The following is a 21,359-nucleotide window of genomic DNA, read 5'->3' as shown; positions in this document are numbered from 1 at the left end:
TCACTCTATTGCTAATCATGTGCCACCACCAAAAGAATGTAGTACAAATCTCTCAAGAATCACATATGTTTAAATCAATGGACATAACATCCATAATTATGCTCACTCTCACAAAGAATATCACATGCAAAGTACGACGTACCATAGGCTTGCCCGTAGTGTAACCACTCCACTAATACAAGTAAGACGAACCTAGAATCAAGTAGGACTTCGAGAGTTGTAATGTAGGCTAAGGGACAGTAGGAATTATTTGAATAATAGTGACTATCCTCCCTAAGCACTTTAATACATATACTTTTATCATTCTTGCACAATTTCTTCATTAGCTCTTATTCAACACCAACCAACCTTTAAATTTCTCCTAATTCGCCCATTTTTCTTTGTTTAAGCACCACTCTTTTAAAAGTGACACAAGTTAGAAGGGAAACTTTTTTTTGCTACATTTTTTTTTTGTTTTCAGATTTCTGTCTTTTCTTTTCTTTTTTTTTTTCATTCCCAACTAACAAGTGTGTTGGTTATTTTCATTCGGTGCTCCATTAGTCTTCCTAGATTATAATTAACAGTCACTTCCCCTTTTTCATTCACATCCCAACTCGCATTATATATGCAAATGATTTAAAGTACTCATAGAGTATTTGGATAAAAAATCAAGTTTTATAGAACGAAGGAGTGAAGGCTAATTAACTACTATCAAAGAAAAGGCTAAAGGCTTAAAAAGGTTAACTAGGGTGCTATTTACAAGTTGGTAGGATAAACATTTTAGGCTTTTTAGTGACTAATCAAAAAAACGCCTCTATCATTTTCTAGGCTTAATCGAACTTCATTCGCTTCGCGAACACACAAGGCAAGTTCTAGACGTCAATACCAATTATGGATACAAGTGCAAAACCTTACACACATATGGCACACAATCAACGTAAGAGGGATCCGGTTGTCCCTCGAATCAAATAATAACAAGAATCAACAATGCCAAGTGGGTCATAACGAGTCAAACACAAAACAATTTGCAAGTGCTTTCAAGAGAAATGATACAAATTCAAGGCATACTTTCACAAAAAAAAAAAAAAAAAAATTAGATCGTTCATATGCCAATACTTCACCTAACCCGTGCACCTAACATTTGAATATCCCTATCCTAAGGACTAATTTTCCCTCAAGCAGGTTGTCATCCACCCGTCATCAGGAAAAACCCTTTCTATGACTAAGAAGTAAAAACAAAAAGAGAATAGAAATCCTAATGGATGACTCATGCTACTACTGAGGGTCTAATAAAAAAATAAAATCTTTTTTATTCAAGTAATCCTAAACTAAAAAGAAAGACTAAACTAAAGTTAGATCATAAAAAACAATCCTAAGGCATAAGCATCCTCTGTCTCGAGACGTACTCCTACCGCACACCTACTTTCATGCACTGCCCTCAATGCATATGAAAAGATAAAAATAAAAGTAAGGCGAGAGATACTCCCTGGGGCCCACTAGGTCCTAATCATCCTCGTCAAAATCATCAGCCTCGCCATCCTCAGGCTCGGCTTCCATCTCAACATCTTCTTCATTTCCTTCCTCTGCCATATGCGACTTCACCTCTTCACCAGCGACGAGGTCGGCCTCCATCAAGTCCAACGAATTCACATCCTCATCAGCCGGCAGTCTGGACTCCTCACCCACAAGAGCCCGAGAGTATGGAGTGTGAGGGACCTCAACAAATGCACTAGAGAAATCCACATCAAATTTTTCGCCCGCGCAAATTGCCATCTTGTATAGTTGGGCCAACAAAGTGGACTGCCCCGCTCTCTCCTCGGCCGGGGTCAACTGTTGTTTCCTGCTGAGCTCAGGTGCTTTGACATTCGAAATGTCAAGTACCTGCTCTGGCGCTCCTACGACCCTGTCATGTGGCCTAGACAAGTTCTCATCAGGGCGAAGTATGAATAATGTGAGGGTATTTCCAAAACTTAACCTCGGAGGTAAAGTCTCACGGACCTTTTTCAGTTCTTGCATCATCAAGTGCCCTATGTTGATGGGCTGCCCCGTCATTAAGAAGAAAATAATGCACTCTCTCTTTTTGCACTTCAGAATAGTGCTCCAACGGCAAAATGTTGTAGTTCAAGAGACGCAGCCACACTCTGGCTTCTTGGCAAAAATTGCTCATCCTTAAGAACTTGTGGCACCTATACTTGCGTGCATAACGGGCCCATGAAGCTCTCGAATCTGGGTCACACAATGTCTCTCAGATGGCCTCGTAATCAGGCCGTCTGATGAACTCCTCCAATGGCTCAGTGGGATAATCTGGGACCCCAAGATATGCACACAATGTGGTCACCGAGATCGGCACCCCCTCTCCCCTCAAGTAAACACTCTTTGGCCATGTATCGTCATGATGGAACCGGATGTTAGCATAAAATTCCAATACCAAATCAATGTTGCACAGCCCTGGTGAGTCAAAGACTTTTACCCACTGCATCTCCACAATCTTGTTGTAGACATTTCGGAATATGCGCTCTAGAGTGGATGGGTTTATGGCCCGCTCGTGCATGTACCCCTGTGTGGGTTTGAATTGAGAATACCAATCCTCAGCATGTGGACGTAGATCTGGCTGAGGTCTCCCAGGTGAGTGACGAGGAATAGGTGCACCGGGCTGCTTACCCCCCCCCCCCTCCCGAAGTGCATTTTACTAATATTTTTTGTTGTCGAGGGTTTAGCTCTAGCCCTCTTTGTGCCCTAAGAGGTGGAGGTGGCAGTCGACTTTCCTTTACCCTTGGTGTTAGCCATTTTGCCTGCAAAACAAACAAGACTAAACAATGAATCCAATTTCAACTACCAAGGTATCGTGGAACGACCCCACACTTACTTCAAGCTATATTACAAAAAGAAAATCAAAGAAGTTAACTCAGTTATACTAAAAAAAAAATCATGAAATCTAACTAGTTCATGTTTTAGGACTTTAGGTTGGTGGATCATGACATTATTTTTTTCTCAACCCAATTCACAATTACTGACGCACAATTGATGCCCAAGGGTTCATACAACTATTTGATGTCATATTGCTACTCAAGACTTCACAATTCCTCATAGAAATTCATTCGAGCATTTTTACTGACACCTTGCAGGCATAGAATCATCCCTTTGAATTTTAAGCAACAATGGTGGGTTTAAACCCTCCCTTCTACAATGGGAGTCATCTTCTAGCCTTAGACATCAATTACAAACAACCAATACCAATTCCCGCCCCAATTTCGCCCAAATGCATTAACCCATGTTTCACACCTCAATCTCCAAGCACAAAAGGGAAGAAGAGGGATGGGAATTCATGTAATAAAAGAGAAAGTACTTACCTTGTTGGATTAATGAGGGATGGATGAAGTGTTGTGAACTTTTATTGTGAGGGAAAGGGATTTGGGGAGGGGTTTTCGAGTTTTTTTTTTTTTTTTTTTTTTTTTTTTGTGATATTTGGGAGAGGAAAGGGGATTATGGAAGTGAAGGGCCGCGGGGGTGATTTAAACTTTAAAAAAAATTCAGGGCCTCATTCGCGTTGGGTCCAACGCGGAACGTTCCATTTTATTTCATGCAGGCATTACACCCGCATCACGAACACAACACGCATAAATCAGCTGCAGGAAATTCGTGATCAGGTTTTGACCACGCATCGCGTGATCAACACACAAAAATCAGCTACAGGAATTTTTTGTGTAGGTATTTACCCCGCGTCGCGAGTCCAACTCATATTACAAACTTGGTAAATTTTTCGCCCTTTTTCGCGAATTTTTCTGGTTTTCCTCCTTCCCTAGTCCTGCAACTTGAACAAACGTGACCTATATGTACAAAAACGTTGGGTTGCCTCCTAACCAGCGCCTTATTTAAGATCGTGGCACGACTCTTTTTATATTTTTTTCTCATTTTTTTTCTATTTTTTTCTTTTTCTTTTTTTTTCTTTATGCTACTTTTACAAATATGGGTTGCCTCCCGAGAAGCTCTTGATTTAACGTCGCGGCACGACGTAGGAGTTTTTCAGGCCTCCTCTAAATCCACTGAGGTTTTCTCTGTATTGATGACCTCTCTAAAATAGTGTTGGAGCCTCTGCCCATTTACCAAGAATGTTCGCTCTGCATTCAGCGGTTTCAGCTCAACCGCCCCATGTGCGGTTACCCAAACAACTTCCAACGGACCAGACCACTTGCTTTTCAACTTCCCTCTGAAAATCTTCAGCCTCGAGTTATACAACAAGACTAACTGCCCAGGCTCAAAGTCACAAGGTTGGATGCGCTTGTCGTGAATTCTCTTAGTTCGCTCCTTGTACATTTTCGCATTCTCGTAAGCATGATAGCGAAATTCCTCCAACTCGTGCAGCTGCAACAGACTCTTTTCTCAAGCTTGACCCATGTCTATGTTGACACCCAATTTTGTTCCACCTTTCTTCCAAAATATTTATTTGCGCTTCTAATATTTTTGACAACTTAAGAACAATTATTTATATTTTATTACATTTATTAGCTTTCTATTAATATTGTCATTTTTTCATTATCCAACTATAGTCATCGCCTATTATTATTATTATTATGCCATCACTTAATATCATAATCGTCATGATCACTTTTAACATCTTACGCATTGCATTTATTTTATATATTTACACGATAGCATTTACTTACTTTTAAACTTTATAAATATTATCGCGCAACTATTACGATATCGTATAATTTTATTTTTTATTTGATTACTAATAAATATATTTTTATATTAAGTAATACTTTAGCACACGTTTATATATAATTAACTAAAGAGTGTCGTTCATTTAAATTTACAAGTCGAAGAAATTAAAGGAAGAAAGGAAAGATCCGCACCCGAGGCCCATATTTTCAGTTATTTGCAGCCCAAGTTTGCTCTAATATTCAGCCCAAACTAAGCCAATTCAGATCAGCCCAAAAGGCCCTCTAAAGCTACTATTGAAGAATCAATCTCGACCATTCAATAAAAAATGATTTGATGGACCTTATTAAGTCTCAAGTTTTGATCCTAATTCATCTACACTCTGTTTGGAACATTGTTACCCATTGTATTGTATTGTATTGTATTATTACCACAAAAACAATGTTTGTTTTGATTGTTATTTAAAATGTATTGTATCGTATTTTTAAATTTCGTCGTTACGTAACAATGAAAAGTCCCATTTTATGTAACAACCGATTTGGTGTTATCCCATTGTTACCTAATTTCTTTTTCCAATTATGTCCTTACTTAATATTTCATAATCCTATTTTACCCTTTACCTTATATTATTTAACTCCACCCAAAAATCCTATACCCTACGTCTTCTACATAACTCTGTCTCCTTCTAGGTTTGGCTCCCTACTTCTTTTTCTTTTTCTTTTTCTACGTCTTCTAGGTTTTTCTTTTTCTTTTACGTCTTCTTCCTTCTTTTATCTCCTTCTACGTTTTTTTTTTTTGTCCTGCTCCCTACTTCTTTTTCCTTCTTTTAATTTTATATGTTTGCTTTTTGCTCAGGACTCTTCCATAGTTTCAAAGTTACAGGTAAGCTAATTCCATTCTGCCATATGTTTGCTTTTTGTTCAGGAATCTGCCATAATTTCATTAATTTGCTTGTTTTCTTGTTTTATTTTTTTGCATAGAATATTTTGCTTATTTGCTGTGCTTTCCCATGCTTTCCACAGGAAGACCGCAAGATTCTTTTATTGACCATGATGTCACCCGAAGATTAAGTTTAGAATAATTTTATTTAAATTTTAAGTATTTATGATTTTGTGGACCGCATGAATACTTTGTTATTGACAATTATTTTGTTATGCATTTTAAGCTATGGATTATATGAAAAATATAGGCATCGTGAGAAAATGGTGAGTTCGTGTCTTCTTCAATTTAAGTGTTTGTTAATGGTCTGATATTATGCTATTGCACAATTTACATGCACTTAGCTTATAGTTTAGGGTATTTTAGTAAACTTACCAATTAAAATACAGTACGATACATTCAATCCAAACATAAAATATGTTATTACACAGCAGCAAACGATACAGTCTATCCAAATATTGTATCTACAAAACAGCACAGTACAATACAGTACATTATGAAACAATGGGCTAGGGTTTCCTTTGGTGAGGGCCAGCGGCGCCCCTTCACCTCTGTCTCTCATTTCCTCTTTCAAAAAATTGCCAAACTCCTTCAGTCGAAATGAAGATTTTGTTTTGTCATTTTTGTTTAAAAGAATGCTTTTCCAGACCCCTCTCTATCTCATGTTTCCGTTTTCGTGCTTCAAGGTACGCGAATCTCTCCATTCCAGTTAAGGTCTCGCCATTTCGGGTAAGACATCCAAATTTCAACGTTTAAATTCAAACGGTTGTGTTGACCAACTCTCAAACATGGTGTTCAAAATCCCGCCCAAAATAACCCTAATTTGTATCTATAAATACTAGCATTCGGAGTCCATTTGGACCAAGTTTTTGGGCCGCCACTTCTCTCTTTGAAAGCATTATCTTCTTGCCATTTTTCTCAAGGCACTTAGTATTCATTATCTTCTTATCTCAGATCTGAGCATCGTTCGTTTTCGAGGGTGAGTCGGAGATCCAAAGCCCCCGTTCGCTGCACCACAAAGAGGTAAAATCATAACCTTTTCTTTTTATATTGAGACATGTAAAAATCATTAATTTTAGGTATTCTTTGAAATTTTATTACACAATGATTATTGACAGTGTTGGTTTAAATTTATTGGAATCTGTTCGTAATGTTTGAGGTGAATGTGTCGTAGATCTTTTATTGAAGCATATAGTGCTCTCTTTTTTTCTTCTGTGAGGGTTAGGTATCGTGCTTTACCCATGAGTTTGTGTGGAATATCATTTTAGTAGATTAAGTCTTTAATATGTGTTCTTCATTTGATATGATTACCTATGTTGCTATGTTTAAAATCTACTATATTTATAAATGGGATTTATCCTATAAATGAAAACCCTGAAATATAGCAAAATGTGGATAATAATATATTCTACTCTTCCCTTTTTATCTTAGATTCCGTGTACACTTATATTTCACTTTAGAAATTCACCTCATATATTGAATATGTGTTAAAGTATAAAATAGATACTCCCCTTATAATGTTTCTATGGACCCTCATAAAAACAAAGCTGAAGTGCTTTCTGGTAAATTACATTTGCTTGAGTATGATAGATTTTTTTTTAATATAGGCTAAGGGGTATTCCTAACTAATGTGAGAAAATGTGCAGTACATGTTGTCGTTCCGACTTTACTCTGCCTCGTGTGTGATTTTATATATATATATATATATATATATATATATATATATATCTTCTCTATCTATTGTTAAGTATGGAATCTTCTAATTTCTTTATTTTGCTTTTACATGTACATCCGTATGGAGTATGAGAGTTTCAAATGAAACTCCGCCTACAGAGGGGATTTTGTCCTCTTGTTAAAGTTGAACGTGATCAATGATTTTCCTATTTATATTGCTCGTTTTATTTACTTGTGTTGATGTGATAAATATTTTATCTTCAATTATGTGTTTGTCGTTTTCTTTGTCTTCTAGAAACTCGGATTGTCTATAAGATTAACCACTGGAATATTACTCTAGTTTTCATCCTTAAACAGCAGCAAGGAATACCCTTTTTTTGACATAGAGCATGACATTTGGACAGAGGCTTCACTTTGGAGGATTCTGTGTCAAGTATATTAGTAAAATCATTTGGGGTTCCTTTTTCGTACTTCACAACCTTTTTCCTGTCAAAACTTAGTATTTTCATAAAATAAAAAGCGTCGTCAACAGCATTTTCAAACGAGGAAGTGATTTTGCAAGACGTGGATCTTTAAAAAATGAAACCGATATAAATACTTTTATCTAAAGTGATTCTGTTATCCAGTCCTCATCCAATACTTATTTCTTAAACATAGTTATATTTTATGCTCACATTTGGGCAGGTAGATGTATTTGACCGACTTTTTAAACGATTTTCTTTAGTTTCTACCATACAAATTTGATTTCCTTTAGTACAAATATTTTATTCAAGTCTGCTACTTCTACTTTTCAATGACCAAATTTATGCTATTGTACCCACTTTTAGTCATTACTTTAAATTATTTAGACGTTTTCAGGATCTTAGCCTTTTTAATTAACTCTAAGTTTGGCCAGTTAACCGTACTTAACGGATCTTAAAGGATGCTTAACCCCTTCCCTTTAGGATAATTAAGAACCCTTACCTAGAATTATATAGTTAAGTAGATCATTAATGGAGGTTTAGTTTAGCATTACCTTAGTTAATAATTAGGTGTCCTAATTCACCTTTAAAAATAATTAGGTGGCGACTCTTTAAGTTAAATAATTAGGGATCACCAATATGTTGTACTCTGCTTTGACCCGATTAAAATGGGGTATAACAGTCCAAATTCAGCTTCTTTATCGCCCAATATGCTCTATGCTCAAGCTCCACTGGTAGATGACATGCCTTACCAGAGACGAGCTTATAGGGAGATGTGCCAATAGGAGTTTTGTAGGCAGTTTTGTATGCCCACAGAGCATCATCGAGCTTCAGCGACCACTCTTTCCTACTTACACTGACAGCCTTCTCCAAAATCCTCTTAATTTATCGATTCGATACCTCCACTTGACAACTCGTCTGAGGATGATAAGCAGTCGCTATCTTGTGTTTCACCCCATACTTAAGAACCAATTTATCAAAGAGCCGATTGCAAAAGTATGTACCTTGATCGTTGATGATGGCTCGAGAGGTCCCAAACCTTGTAAAAATGTTCTTCTTTAGAAATCTTGCCACCACACTAGCATCATTGGTAGGAAGTGCAATGGCCTCCACCCACTTCGAGACATAGTCTACAACAACCAATATGTACTTATTCCCCTTGGACGATATGAAGGGTCCCATGAAGTCAATACCCCACACATCAAATAGTTCGATCTCTAAGACGCCCTTCAAAGGCATTTCATGACACTTGGAGATATTTCCTGTTCTTTGGCAGTTATCGCAGGCTCTCACAAATTCATGAGCATCTTTGAATAAAGTGGGCCAATAGAAACCTGACTGAAGTACCTTCGCAGCTGTTCTGTCACCCACGTGATAACTACCATAGGGTGACGCGTGACACTTCTCAAGAATCGCAAGGACCTCTTTCTCTGGGATACATCTTCTAATCAGCTAATCTGTGCCAACCTTATGTAGATAGGGCTCATCCCATACATAGAAACGGCTATCATGCAAAATCCGCTTCTTCTTCTCGTGATTAGCGCCAGGGGGATAACTCTCACTTACTATAAAGTTCACCATGTCTGCATACCATGGTACCTCAGCTGATTGAAGAGCAAAAAGTTGTTCATCACGAAAAGTCTCCTTAATCACCATTGCTTCACCTACATGTTCCCGATCTTCCAATCTCAATAAGTGATCTGCTACTTCATTTTCTGTGCCCTTCCGGTCAAGAATCTCAATGTCAAACTCTGGCAGTAGCAACACCCAACGAATAAGCCTCGGCTTTGCATCCTTCTTCGCAAACAAATAATGAACTTCAGTGTGATCAGTATATACAATCACCTTCGTGCCCACAAGATATGATCGAAATTTGTCAAAGGCGTAGACAATCGCCAATAACTCCTTCTCTGTGACAGTATAGTTCATATGGGTTGCATCAAGTGTCTTGCTGGCATAGTAAATAGGATGAAAAATCTTGTCCCTTTTCTGACCAAGGACAGCTCCTACAGCAAAATCACTTGCATCACACATCAAAATAAACGGCAGAGACCAATCGGGTGCGATGATAATAGGAGCAGACACTAACCTCTGTTCAACTCATCAAAAGTCGTCAGACAGGCTTCATTAAACACATACTTCATATCTTTCTCTAGATCTTTCACATTGGATTAGAAACTTTAGAGAAGTCTTTGATGAACCGTCCATAGAAGCCTGCATGCCCAAGAAAACTGCGCACTCCCCGAACTGAAACGGGTGGTGGTAATTTTTCAATTCCTTCAATCTTTGCCTTGTCAACTTCTATTCCCTTGCTCGATATCTTGTGCCCAAGAACGATGCCCTCTCGAACCATGAAGTGGCATTTTTCCCAGTTAAGTACCAAGTTCGTTTCTTCACAACGAGCTAACACGACATCAAGATGGTTCAAGCAGTCATCAAAAGAATCCCCAAAAATAGAAAAGTCATCCATAAATACCTCCACATATTTTTCCACCATATCGGTGAAAATAGCCATCATGCATCGCTAGAAAGTACCCGGAGCATTACACAAACCGAAAGGCATCCTTTCGAATGCAAACGTGCCATATGGACATGTGAATGTGGTCTTCTCTTAATCCTCAGGTGCAATCATGATCTGGTTGTAGCCTGAATAGCCATCCAGAAAGCAATAATAATCGTGCCTAGCCAATATATCGAGCATCTGATCCATGAAGGGCAAAGGAAAGTGATCTTTTCTGGTGGCGTTATTCAACTTGCAATAGTCAATATATATCCTCCAACTAGTAACAGTTCGTTGAGGCACCAACTCATTCTTCTCGTTCTCTACAACAGTCATGCCCCCTTTCTTCGGGACACATTGTACAGGACTTACCCATTTGCTATCAGAGATGGGATAAATAATACAGCTGTCAAGCCACTTGATTACCTCTTTCTTCACCACCTCCTTCATGATCGGGTTCAGTCGTCTCTGGCACTCAACACTAGGCTTGCTGTCTTCCTCCAATAATATTTTGTGCATGCAAAACGAACTACTAATACCTCGAATATTAGCTATCGACCAGCCAAGGGCTCGGATTCGATCTCTTACCACTCGTAACACACGTTTAACCTGCACATCATTCAAGTAAGCAGAAAGTATTACAGGCAATGTGTCTCCACTACCCAAGAAAGCGTAGTGAAGATGAAGAGGTAATGGCTTTAACTCAAGAACTGGAGTTTCTTCAATAGATGGTTTCAGCTTCTTCCATGACTTTCGTCTGTCTAGCTCCTCAAATGGTGTGTTTGCTCGTAAATAAGCATATGAAGTGTCAAGGATGTTAAGACACTCCTCGACTTCTGCATCAATCATCAAGTCTTCCCCATACACCAAAGTTATCTCCAAAGGATCTCGCGAAGCTAGAAAGTGATCTAACTCTGCATTAGTGAGCTCGGGCTCCACCACGGAAATCATCTTCAACTCCTCATAATGGGCTGGAAGCTTGGTGTCTTTAAACACATCAAAAGTCGCCTCTTGTCCATCAACTGTCATGGACATCTTCCCATCTTTCACTCGGATCACAGCATCAACAGTAGCCAAGAATCCTCTCCCCATGATGAGAAGAACACTCTTATCTGCCTCATAATCAAGTATCACAAAATCAACCGACAGGATAAACGAGCCTACCTTCACAAAAACATCCTCAATAATACCATCAGGATAACCAAGAGATCGATCAGCCAGCTGCAACGTAATAGTCGTTGGCCTAGGCTCACCCAAGCCTAATGTTCGGAACACAGAAGTGGGCATCAGATTAATACTCGCACTCAAATCACACAATGCTAGCCCAACTTCAATGTTGCCAATGGTAATCGAAATCGTGAAACTGCCCGGATCGTTCAACTTTGGAGGAATTTTACTCCTCACTCTAGAACTGCACTCCTCAGTAAGTGCAACAGTCTCAAACTCTGTCCAACGCCTTTTGTTTGCAACCACATCTTTGATATACTTAGCATATTTTGGAACTTATTGCAAAAACTCCACCAAAAGGATGTTGATGTGTACCTGTTTCAAAAGTTCAAAATATTTCTTGCAAGCTGAATATGCTTTCAATTTCTGAAGTCGCTGTGGAAAGAGAGGAGGTGGTCGAACCACTTCCTCAACTGGTTGCTCTGCGACTGTTTTCTTTGGCTCATCTCGCTTAGCAGGGATAAGTTATGCTTCTGTTATGTTCTTCTTTTTTTAAGACACTTCCTCAAGTTCTCTGCCATTCCTCAAGGTGGCTGTCTTGCAATCCTTTGGATTTTTCTCAGTATCACTAGGAAGAGCACCCGGTGGTCTGACATTCTGCATAAGAGCCATTTGCCCCATCTGACGCTCAAGCTCGTGAATAGATTTCTGGATCCCACTATGAACTTTCTAATTTTGCTGCTGTGTCACTTGATTCTGAGCTATGAGATGCTTCATCATCTCTTCCAAATTGCTAGCTGGCTGAGCTTGAGGTTGTTGATAATTGTTCGGCTTGTGGAAGTCCTGCTTCCGGAATGGAGCGTTGTAATTATTTTCTTAATAGTTTCCTCGATTTTCGATACCACGATTTTTCTGCCCCACAAAATAGACAGACTCTGGATTCATTGGGCAATTGCTATAATCATGTGGCTCACCACAACTTACATATACTGCCTGCTGAATATGTTGAACTGGTTGAATCTGCTGAGCTTGAGGAAACGCCCTCAACATCACGTTAGTAAGAGTACCTATATCAGCCGGAATAGCTGCAACATCATCAACTTCAAGAATCCCAGCAGCTTTTTGTGGTAACCCCCGGCTAGTTTCATGATACTCATGTTGACCTTCGGACATCATCTCAAGGAGAGCTTCCATCTCTTCATATGTTTTGTTTAAGATCTGCCCTTGAGCTGAAGCATTCAATAAGACCCTTGATTCATGGTTAAGTCCTTCTACAAAATAGTTTTCAATGATCTCCTTTGGCTGCATGTGATCAGGGCAATCTCGCAAATAACCCTTATACTTTTCCCAACCGTGTGGAAGAGATTCAGAATCTCTCTCAGTGAAATTAGCAATTCTTCCTCGCAGCTCCTTTATTTTCTTGGGTGAGAAAAACCTGTCGGTAAACTTATTCGATAATACCTCCCAAGAAGTGATAGAACCTGCAGGCAGATTCGTCAACCATTCCCTTGCTTCACCAATCAATGAGAATGGAAATAAGGATAGCTTCAGATAATCATCGGGAACATCTATATATTGAAAATTCTCGCTCAAATCCATGAACTACATCAAGTGCTTATGCGAGTCTTTACTAGACTTACCCATATATTGGCACGTATGTTGTACCAGCCGCACTGTTCCTTCTTTCAGCTCAAAATTTTCAGTAATGTCAGGTCTAACGATAGCCTTAGCAATAGTTGCTAGACTAGGTCTAGCATAACTGGACAAAAGCAATAGTTGCTAGACTAGTTCTAGCATAACTAGACAAAAGAATTTGTTGTTCTTGTGCCCTCGCAGCTGCTCTTCCACCCTGTTAATCCCCGTTTTTATTTCTATCCCTTTCTGTCTGTTCAAGAGCAAGTCTTGCTGCTTCGTTAGCCATTTTTTTATGTCTATGCAAAGTTCTTTCGATTTCGGGATCAAGATCAAATAACGATTTTCCTGAACTTCTAGTGCTTGGCATAAACCAAAGAAACTTGAAGTGACACAAGTAGAACAACGAAAAAAAGTAAAGACTCGAATAGAAAAAAAACTCAAATTAGAAAAACAATAAATTTTTCTAAGTCCCCGGCAATGGCGCCACTATTCGAGCAAACATTACCATTTATCATGTTTGTACGAATTTGTGACAGAGTTGAGAAAATTCGTAAGTTATGGTTGTGTTAGTAGTGACACGGGTTGAGTTACTTTTATTGATTACTGTTTGTGTGGGCTTATCTTATTTCGGTGATTGGAAGATTCTTGTTGATAGTTTCATAAAGTTATGTGTTGTTGTGTCTATCTGTCTATTCTATTGATTTTGTGATTTTATACATGATACTAATCTTAGTCGGCCTATGATATCTATCGCTATATAGTGTTTGTACTGATACTATCTTGCTGCATTCTTCTGAGTGCAGATTGTGATCCAACGACATCTACCAGATCTCATATTTAGCGTGAGGCCGGTTCCTGATCAGATCCGATGGTGAGCTCCTATCCATGCCATGCCGCCTGGAGATCTTTCTTATTTTGGATGTCTATTTCATTTCAGACATTTATGATTATTTCATACCATTGTTCATTCTTTAGATAGTTATGTTTTAGAGTCCTTATACGATGACTTTCGGATTTTAGGGTTGCAATAGTTAGGACTTCCGCACTTTTAATTATTTATGGCATGACTAGACAGTTTGGAGATTATTATTATTATTATTATTATTATTATTATTATTATTATTATTATAATATCCTTGATTGTGTAAAAATTGATTAATTAAAGGATGATTGGTTAAGGGGATTGATTCGCCCGCTAGGGGATTTGTGTGGGTGCCACTCACGGCTGTTTGGGTCGTGAAAAAGTTGGTATCAGAACCCTAAGTTCATCGATCTCATTGCACAAGGACATGTCTAGTCAAGTCTTGCAGATCAGTACGGAGACGTCTGTACTTATCTTCGAGAGACTATGGGATACTAAGAAAATTATAACTCTTTCTTCCTTTCGTGCTACTTGATTCCAATTGGTATCTAGATGATTCAAATTGGTATCTGACTTTTCCTTCTATTCTCTCACAGATGGTGAGGACTCGTGCGGCAACAGCAGCTAATGAGGTACCCGCGCCGGCCGCTAGGGTCAAAGCTCGTGGTGGAGGACAGGCCGTTGGGGCCGCAATTCGTGGTGGAAGCCCGGCCAGGGGCCGTGGTCGTGGTAGAGGTAGGGGTGCAGCGGCGCCAGCCAGGGGCGGGGCTCCTGCGGCTGGTCAGGCTCGCGCCGAGTCCCCTGAGCCTCAGGTGATTCCAGAAGAGACAGCAGAGTTTGCTGCAGCACTAGCTCATCTTGATATTATATCTCCTCCAGTGTTGTCAGACGTGATGGTTCAAGTGTTGAACCTGCTGAATAGGTTGACAGAGACAGGTATGTCACCGGCTGCTCCAGGTGCTCAGGGTGCCAGAGTGGGTGATCCAGCTCCAGGCAGAGTTCGTGCTCCGGGGTTACAGCATGTTGCAACTGTGGCTCCTTAGTTGGATGAGGCTCCAGGACTAGAGGTATTTCCCAGACCAGTGAGAGGTCCGGTGTTGACTGAGGATGAGCATGATTTGTTTTGGAGGTTCACTACGATGAAGCCTCCAGAGTTCTTTGGCACTGAGTTTGAGGATTCATATGATTTTATTAGAACTGTCATGAGAGGCCCCATAAGATGGGGGCAATAGAGAAGTATGGTGTTGAGTTTGTGACCTTCCAACTTTTAGGTAATGCCAAGTTATGGTGGAGGGATTTTTTAGAGTGCAGGCCCGCAAGATCGCCCCCATTGATATGAACTCAATTTTATCAGGTGTTCTTAGACAAGTATGTTCCTCGTACGTTGAGGGACCATAGGCGTGATGAGTTCAGTAACATTGAGCAGGGTAATTTTTCTATAGTTGGTTATGCGGCTTAGTTCCATTCGTTGTCTCGCTATGCCCTCCAGCTTGTGCCTACTGAGGAGGAAAGGGTTAGGAGATTCATGAAGAGGTTGAACACTGCCCTTTAGTTGTCAGCTCTTCAGCTTGCAGCAACATATGCTTCCTTTCAGAAAATGGTGGATCATGTTAGAACTGTCGAGGGTGTTAGGCAGGATGGTTATAATAAATACGCGGAGAAAAAGGCTCGAAAGGGTGGTAGTTTCAGTGGCTTTTTCTCTAAGGGCCAGAGTTCCCAGGTCTATTCTGGACACCCTATTCAGCCAGCCATGCAGGCTTCAGTTGGAGGCCCGTCAGGGGCCAATCAGCATAATTCCAGTCAGCCAAGGGGTTCTCAGGTCAGAGCTCCAGATTATAGTGGTTATTCGTCTTCATCCGTTTCTATCCCGCATCCGACTAGACCGCAGATGCTTTGAGTATGGTGATACGGGGCATTTCAAGAGAAATTTTCCTAGAATTAGGCAAGGTGGATAGGGTACTCAGTTTTAGGCTCCCTGAGCTCCAGCATCAGGTAGAGGGCGAGGATCTTATGGGGGTAACCGTGCTCAGTCTGGGCATGGCGGTCACACGGCTGGTAAAGGTGGTACCCAACCTAACAAAGGCGGTTTCCAGTCTAGTAGAGGTGGACATCAGTCCGGCAGGGGCGGAGCTCAGACATGACAGGTTGATAGCAATGGTTCGCAGGATACTAGTAGACGGGTTCACTGTTATGCCTTTCCTGTTAGGACAAAGGCTGAGGGCTCAGATGTAGTCATTACAGGTAACATCTCAGTCTGTCACCATATGGCTTGTGTATTATTTGATCCGGGTTCTACATTTTCTTATATATCTACATATTTCTCTATGGGTCTTGATATGGTCTGTGATTTTCTTGATACCCCTATACATATATGGTTGTAGATAGAGTCTTTCGATCTTGCACTGTCATACTTATGAGGTAGGGCAGCTAAGTGGATTTAGTGATTCTAAACATGATAGATTTTGATGTCATTCTGGGTATGAGTTGGTTAGCTCCTTATCATGCAATTCTAGATTGTCATGCCAAGACAATCACCTTCGCTATGCCGGGGTACCCAGACTTGAGTGGAAGGATAACCTTAGTCCCTTAAAAAAAAAAAATTATTTCCTTTATTCGTGCAAAGAAGTTAGTGGATAGGGGGTGCTTGGCTTATTTGGCACATATCCGTGATATCAGTGTTGACGGTCCATCTCTTGAGTCAGTTTCTGTGGTACGTCAGTTTGCAGAGGTGTTTCTTACAGACTTGCCAGGCATGCCACTGGACCGTGAGATTGATTTCTGCTTTGACTTAGAGCCAGGGACCCGCCCTATTTCTATTCCACCATATCGTATGGAACCAGCAAAGTTAAGGGAATTAAACGAACAACTTTAGGATCTTCTTAGTAAGGGTTTCATTCGTCTGAGTGTCTCCCCATGGGACGCTGCTAGTCTGTTCGTGAAAAAGAAAGATGGGACTATGCAGATGTGCATTGATTACTGCCAGTTAAATAAAGTCACCATCCGAAATAAGTACCCCATCCATCGTATTGATGATTTGGTTGATCAGCTTCAGGGGGCTTCTGTGTTTTCGAAAATTGATTTGAGATCGGGCTATCATCAGTTGAAAATTCGGGCAGAGAATATTCCTAAGACAGCTTTTCGTACTAGGTATGGGCATTATGAATTTCTTGTTATGTCTTTCTGGTTTATTAATGCCCCAGCTGCTTTTATGGACTTGATGAATGGCATCTTTAAGCCATACTTAGACTCCTTTGTGATAGTGTTTATTGATGACATCCTGGTTTATTCGAAGAGTAAAGAAAATCATGAAAGACACTTGAGAGTGGTTCTTGGGTTGCTAAGAGACAAGGAGTTGTGTGCTAAGTTATCTAAGTGTGAGTTATGGCTTGCGTCTGTTTCCTTCTTGGGACATGTGGTTTCGAAGGAAGGGATTATGGTTGATCCTAAAAAGAACGAAGCAGTGAGATATTAGGCTAGGCCTACATCAGTGATAGAATCTCACAGCTTTGTGAGGTTAGCCAGTTACTACCGTCGGTTCGTGAAGGGCTTTGCTTCTATTACCTCACATTTAACCCGTGACTCAGAAAGAGATACTCTTCCAGTAGTCCGACGAGTGTGAGGAGAGCTTCCAAAAGCTCCAGACTTTATTGATTACAACTTCTATTCTATCTTTGCCTGTGGAGGGCAAGGACTTTGTGGTTTATTGTGACGCATCTCGTTCTGGTTTGGGTGTTGTTTCGATGCAGGAAAAGAAGATGATTGCTTATGCTTCCAGACAGCTGAAGATTCATGAAAAGAACTATCCTACTCATGACTTGGAGTTGGCAGCTGTGGTTTTTATGTTGAAGATTTGGAGGCACTATCTCTATAGTGCCCGTTGCGAGGTATTTACTGATCATCGCAGTCTCCAGCATGTGTTTACTCAGAGAGATCTTAATTCTAGGCAGCGAAAATGGATGGAGTTACTTGGAGTAATCTTTTGTTCATGCTTTTGATGAATTGATTCTTGAGCCTTGATATGACTTGTGGCATGGTGACTTATGTTCTTTGATATTGATGCATTGATTGTTCACATTCCTAATTGATTGTGGAATGGAAATACATTGTGATAAGAAATACAATATAAATATGAAAAGGCACATTTGACAGGGGGTGAGGATGTGGTCTATTTATGGGCTCGTGATCCGAGGTCAGTTCCGGAGTGAGTGGTACATGGACATCATGGGTCCCCTGCAGGTCATGGATATTTGGGCAAACAATACCATTTAGCATGTGTGTAAGGACACGTGACAGAGTTGAGATAATTTGTGAGTTATGGTTGTGTTGGTAATGACACGGGTTGAGTTACTTTTATTGACTACTATTTTGTGTGGGCTTATCTTATTTTGGTGTTGGGTGATTCTTGTTGATAGTTTCATATGGTTATGTGATGTTGTGCCTATCTGTCTATTCTATTGATTTTCCTATGATATCTACCGGTACATAGTGTTTGTACTGATACTACCTTGCTGCATTCTTCTGAGTGCAGATTGTGATCCAGCGACATCTACCAGACCTCATATTTAGCGTGAGGCCAGTTCCTGATCAGATCCGATGGTGAGCTCCTATTCATGCCATGCCACCTGGAGATATTTTTTATTTTGGATGTCTATTTTATTTCAGACATTTATGATTATTTCATACTGTTGTTCATTCTTTAGATAGTTATGTTTTAGAGTCCTTGTACGATGACTTTCGGATTTTGGGGTTGCAATAGTTAGGACTTCCACACCTTTAATTATTTATGGCATGACCAGACAGTTTGGATATTATTATTATTATTATTATTATTATTATTATTATTATTATTATTATTATTATTATTATATCCTTGATCGTGTTAAAATTGATTAATTAAAGGATGATTGGTTATGGGGATTGGTTCGCCCACTAGGGGATTTGTGTGGGTGCCACTCACGGCTGTTTGAGTCGTGACACAAACATGGAAAAAAATTCATATCAAGGGATGTCTTTCGCATTTCAAGTAAATATGGCGGATATCGTGGTTACCTGTGGTGCAAAATATCAGCCATCAACTTGTTTGAGTGAGTGACGGAGGCCTAATATATTGTTCATAAGTTTAATTGGTTGTGTATTGCTTATTTAAAAGTACCCGATGTAGAATATAGCATTGAGTTTAATTTTTGTCTTTCCCTTCTTGCGTATGTTTTTTCATTCTTTCTCATGTTTAATTCCCTGTGCTTTGTGGGGTATTGTACTTTCTTTTGGCAAGTTTCATTCCGCAAGTGGACCTGGTTCTGAAAATAAGGGATCTTCCAATGGGCAGAATGAGGATGAAACCATTCAACAAATACTAAGACATGATAGCTGCAACTAGCATATGTTGCCAGTTAAAAACTCATCATGGAGCTCAGTTTTACTCATCTTCCGTGATGAAGGACGTGAGGGGAATTGTTGCTTTGCTTGGAAATGAGATTATTTAGGAATACACATTTCTGAGATTACGCATTGAATTTCTGGTAGTAGATCCTTAATTAAATAGGTGTTTGTGATTGTTCCAGAAGAAGTGAAACAAAAGACATAGTAGAGCGTTGGACCACCTACATGATTACAAACAATCTCGATGTTTGTCTTTCTAGCAAGTTCAAAAATGTAGCATAATAATTGTGTTCTCCAAATGAATATAGTATATTATGTTACTCCAATATTTAGTTTGATGATATTTTCTTTATTTGGATAATCCTACAACACAATAGAACACCGTAAAATTAACTTTTCTAATGTTGGATTTCATTTATACAAAAGATGTTGGGGAAATGCCTGTGCCTTGCACGGGCACGGGCCATCTAGTTTATTTACATAACCTTCTTTTCATTTGATCTGGAAGTAGAACAAAAAAGAAAAAATGAAATAAAACTTAGGAAACATATTCCATCTATTACTATCCTTTTTGTCGGAAAAAAAAATTGGGAAAAATATAAGCATATTTTATTTTCTTCCTTATCTTCTTCTCCTCCGGTGAAGTAAAGGAAAGGAGCATAAAGTAATTCCACTTTCCCTAAGTCTCACTTTTTTATTCGGAAAAAATGCAAATTTGTCTTTATGTTATTTAAAATTGCTTAATTTTATTTTTATTACACTTTAGATTCATTTATACACTTGCAACAATTGGTTAATTTTATTTTTATTACACTTTAGATTCATTTATACACTTGTCGTCAACAAATCGGTTCGTTTTATCTTGTTATTAACAAAGCTCCAGCGTCGGTCCAAATTTACCGCTCAATTTTTATTATAAATTCAACCTACATTAAAAGTTAAGGGCAATAATGAGAATTCTCTCTAAAGGATTGGATAATATTAAAGAAAAATAACACTCTATGTCTATTTGGAGAAAATATTTACACTCGAAATGGTCCATATTTCAAATATTACCAGAAATGGCCCTTTATACATATTTATACATTGTCTACAATAGGTGTTAATGTTGGATATCGTGTGTATAAATACTACTGGAAAAAAAAAATATGACTACGTGGATGCAATATTTTATGTTGGATTGTATGCTATTGAAATTATCCCAAATGTCAAACCACAAGCTTAACCAATGATAAAGGTTGATCAATTTTGAATAATTATGAACAAAATTAAACTTTTGAGGATAAAGGATAATTGAACCTTTGATTAAGAACGAGTCAGTCCTATCTCAAAAGGTCCGTTAGGATCGTTTTCTTGTTATAGAACATATACGAGCATGTTGGGCCATCATCACCAAGATAACTTACATAAGTAGCTATATAATGGAGCCTTGTAACAATCCGTAGTTATGTTTTCAATAATTACATTCCGTAGCTACCTTTCTGATATACGGACAAGTCTGTTGTATCCAATTTTCATGCGAGGTAAAATAGGCACAAGATGAGGAAAATGTGTTTAAAAAGGCAAACAAAATAAAATCTCTCAAAAATCACGCCTATCGATCTCAGTCCCATTATTTCACAGGCATCTCGTCTCTCTTTCCATACTTACGTACAAATTAAAAAAAAAGGTTAAAAAACATATACCTGAATGTATTTAATTGTATTTTTCTCAATTGTTTTGAATACACTTCATCAGTCATCATATAAAATAGATTATGTGTTTTAAATTAGCTACATACAGATGTATTTGGTTGTATTTACTTTGTGACCGCGCTCGTTCCTATAAAAGTTTATCGAATTCGTTGAAGTATTTGCATATATACTGCAATGCATAAATTAAAACAAGTACACATGTATTTGTGGCAAATACATCTGACAGAAATACATACTTCAATAAATAATGCAATGCATAAATACACACAAATACACACGTATCTGTATGTAATACATCTGATAGAAATACAGACTTGCATAGATACGACAATGCATAAATACATACAAATACACATGTATTTGAATAAAATATACCTGGTCTGCTAAACAATATTGTATTCTTTTCA

The 21,359-nt window shown here is 38.9% G+C and overlaps 1 long non-coding RNA gene across 5 annotated transcripts; it reads left to right on the top strand.

Annotated features, from left to right (window-relative positions):
- The first annotated feature begins 5,339 nt into the window (after positions 1 to 5,339).
- LOC132615500 (uncharacterized) lies at positions 5,340 to 19,594 on the top strand. 5 transcript variants are annotated; one of them, XR_009572717.1, is made up of 8 exons: positions 5,340 to 5,523; positions 6,267 to 6,309; positions 6,535 to 6,603; positions 13,821 to 13,888; positions 14,476 to 16,120; positions 17,626 to 17,763; positions 18,408 to 18,475; positions 19,152 to 19,594. It is a non-coding gene; the product is annotated as an uncharacterized LOC132615500 (long non-coding RNA). The 5 variants fall into 5 exon arrangements; XR_009572716.1 differs by lacking the exon at positions 17,626 to 17,763; XR_009572715.1 differs by lacking the exon at positions 19,152 to 19,594 and having other exon boundaries at positions 18,408 to 19,145.
- Positions 19,595 to 21,359: the final 1,765 nt, after the last annotated feature.

Source organism: Lycium barbarum, chromosome 10 (assembly GCF_019175385.1).
Source record: "Lycium barbarum isolate Lr01 chromosome 10, ASM1917538v2, whole genome shotgun sequence".
NCBI classification, from domain to species: Eukaryota; Viridiplantae; Streptophyta; class Magnoliopsida; order Solanales; family Solanaceae; genus Lycium; species Lycium barbarum.
Note: the sequence above shows the minus strand (reverse complement) of the source record. Positions and strands in the feature narration are given on the sequence as shown.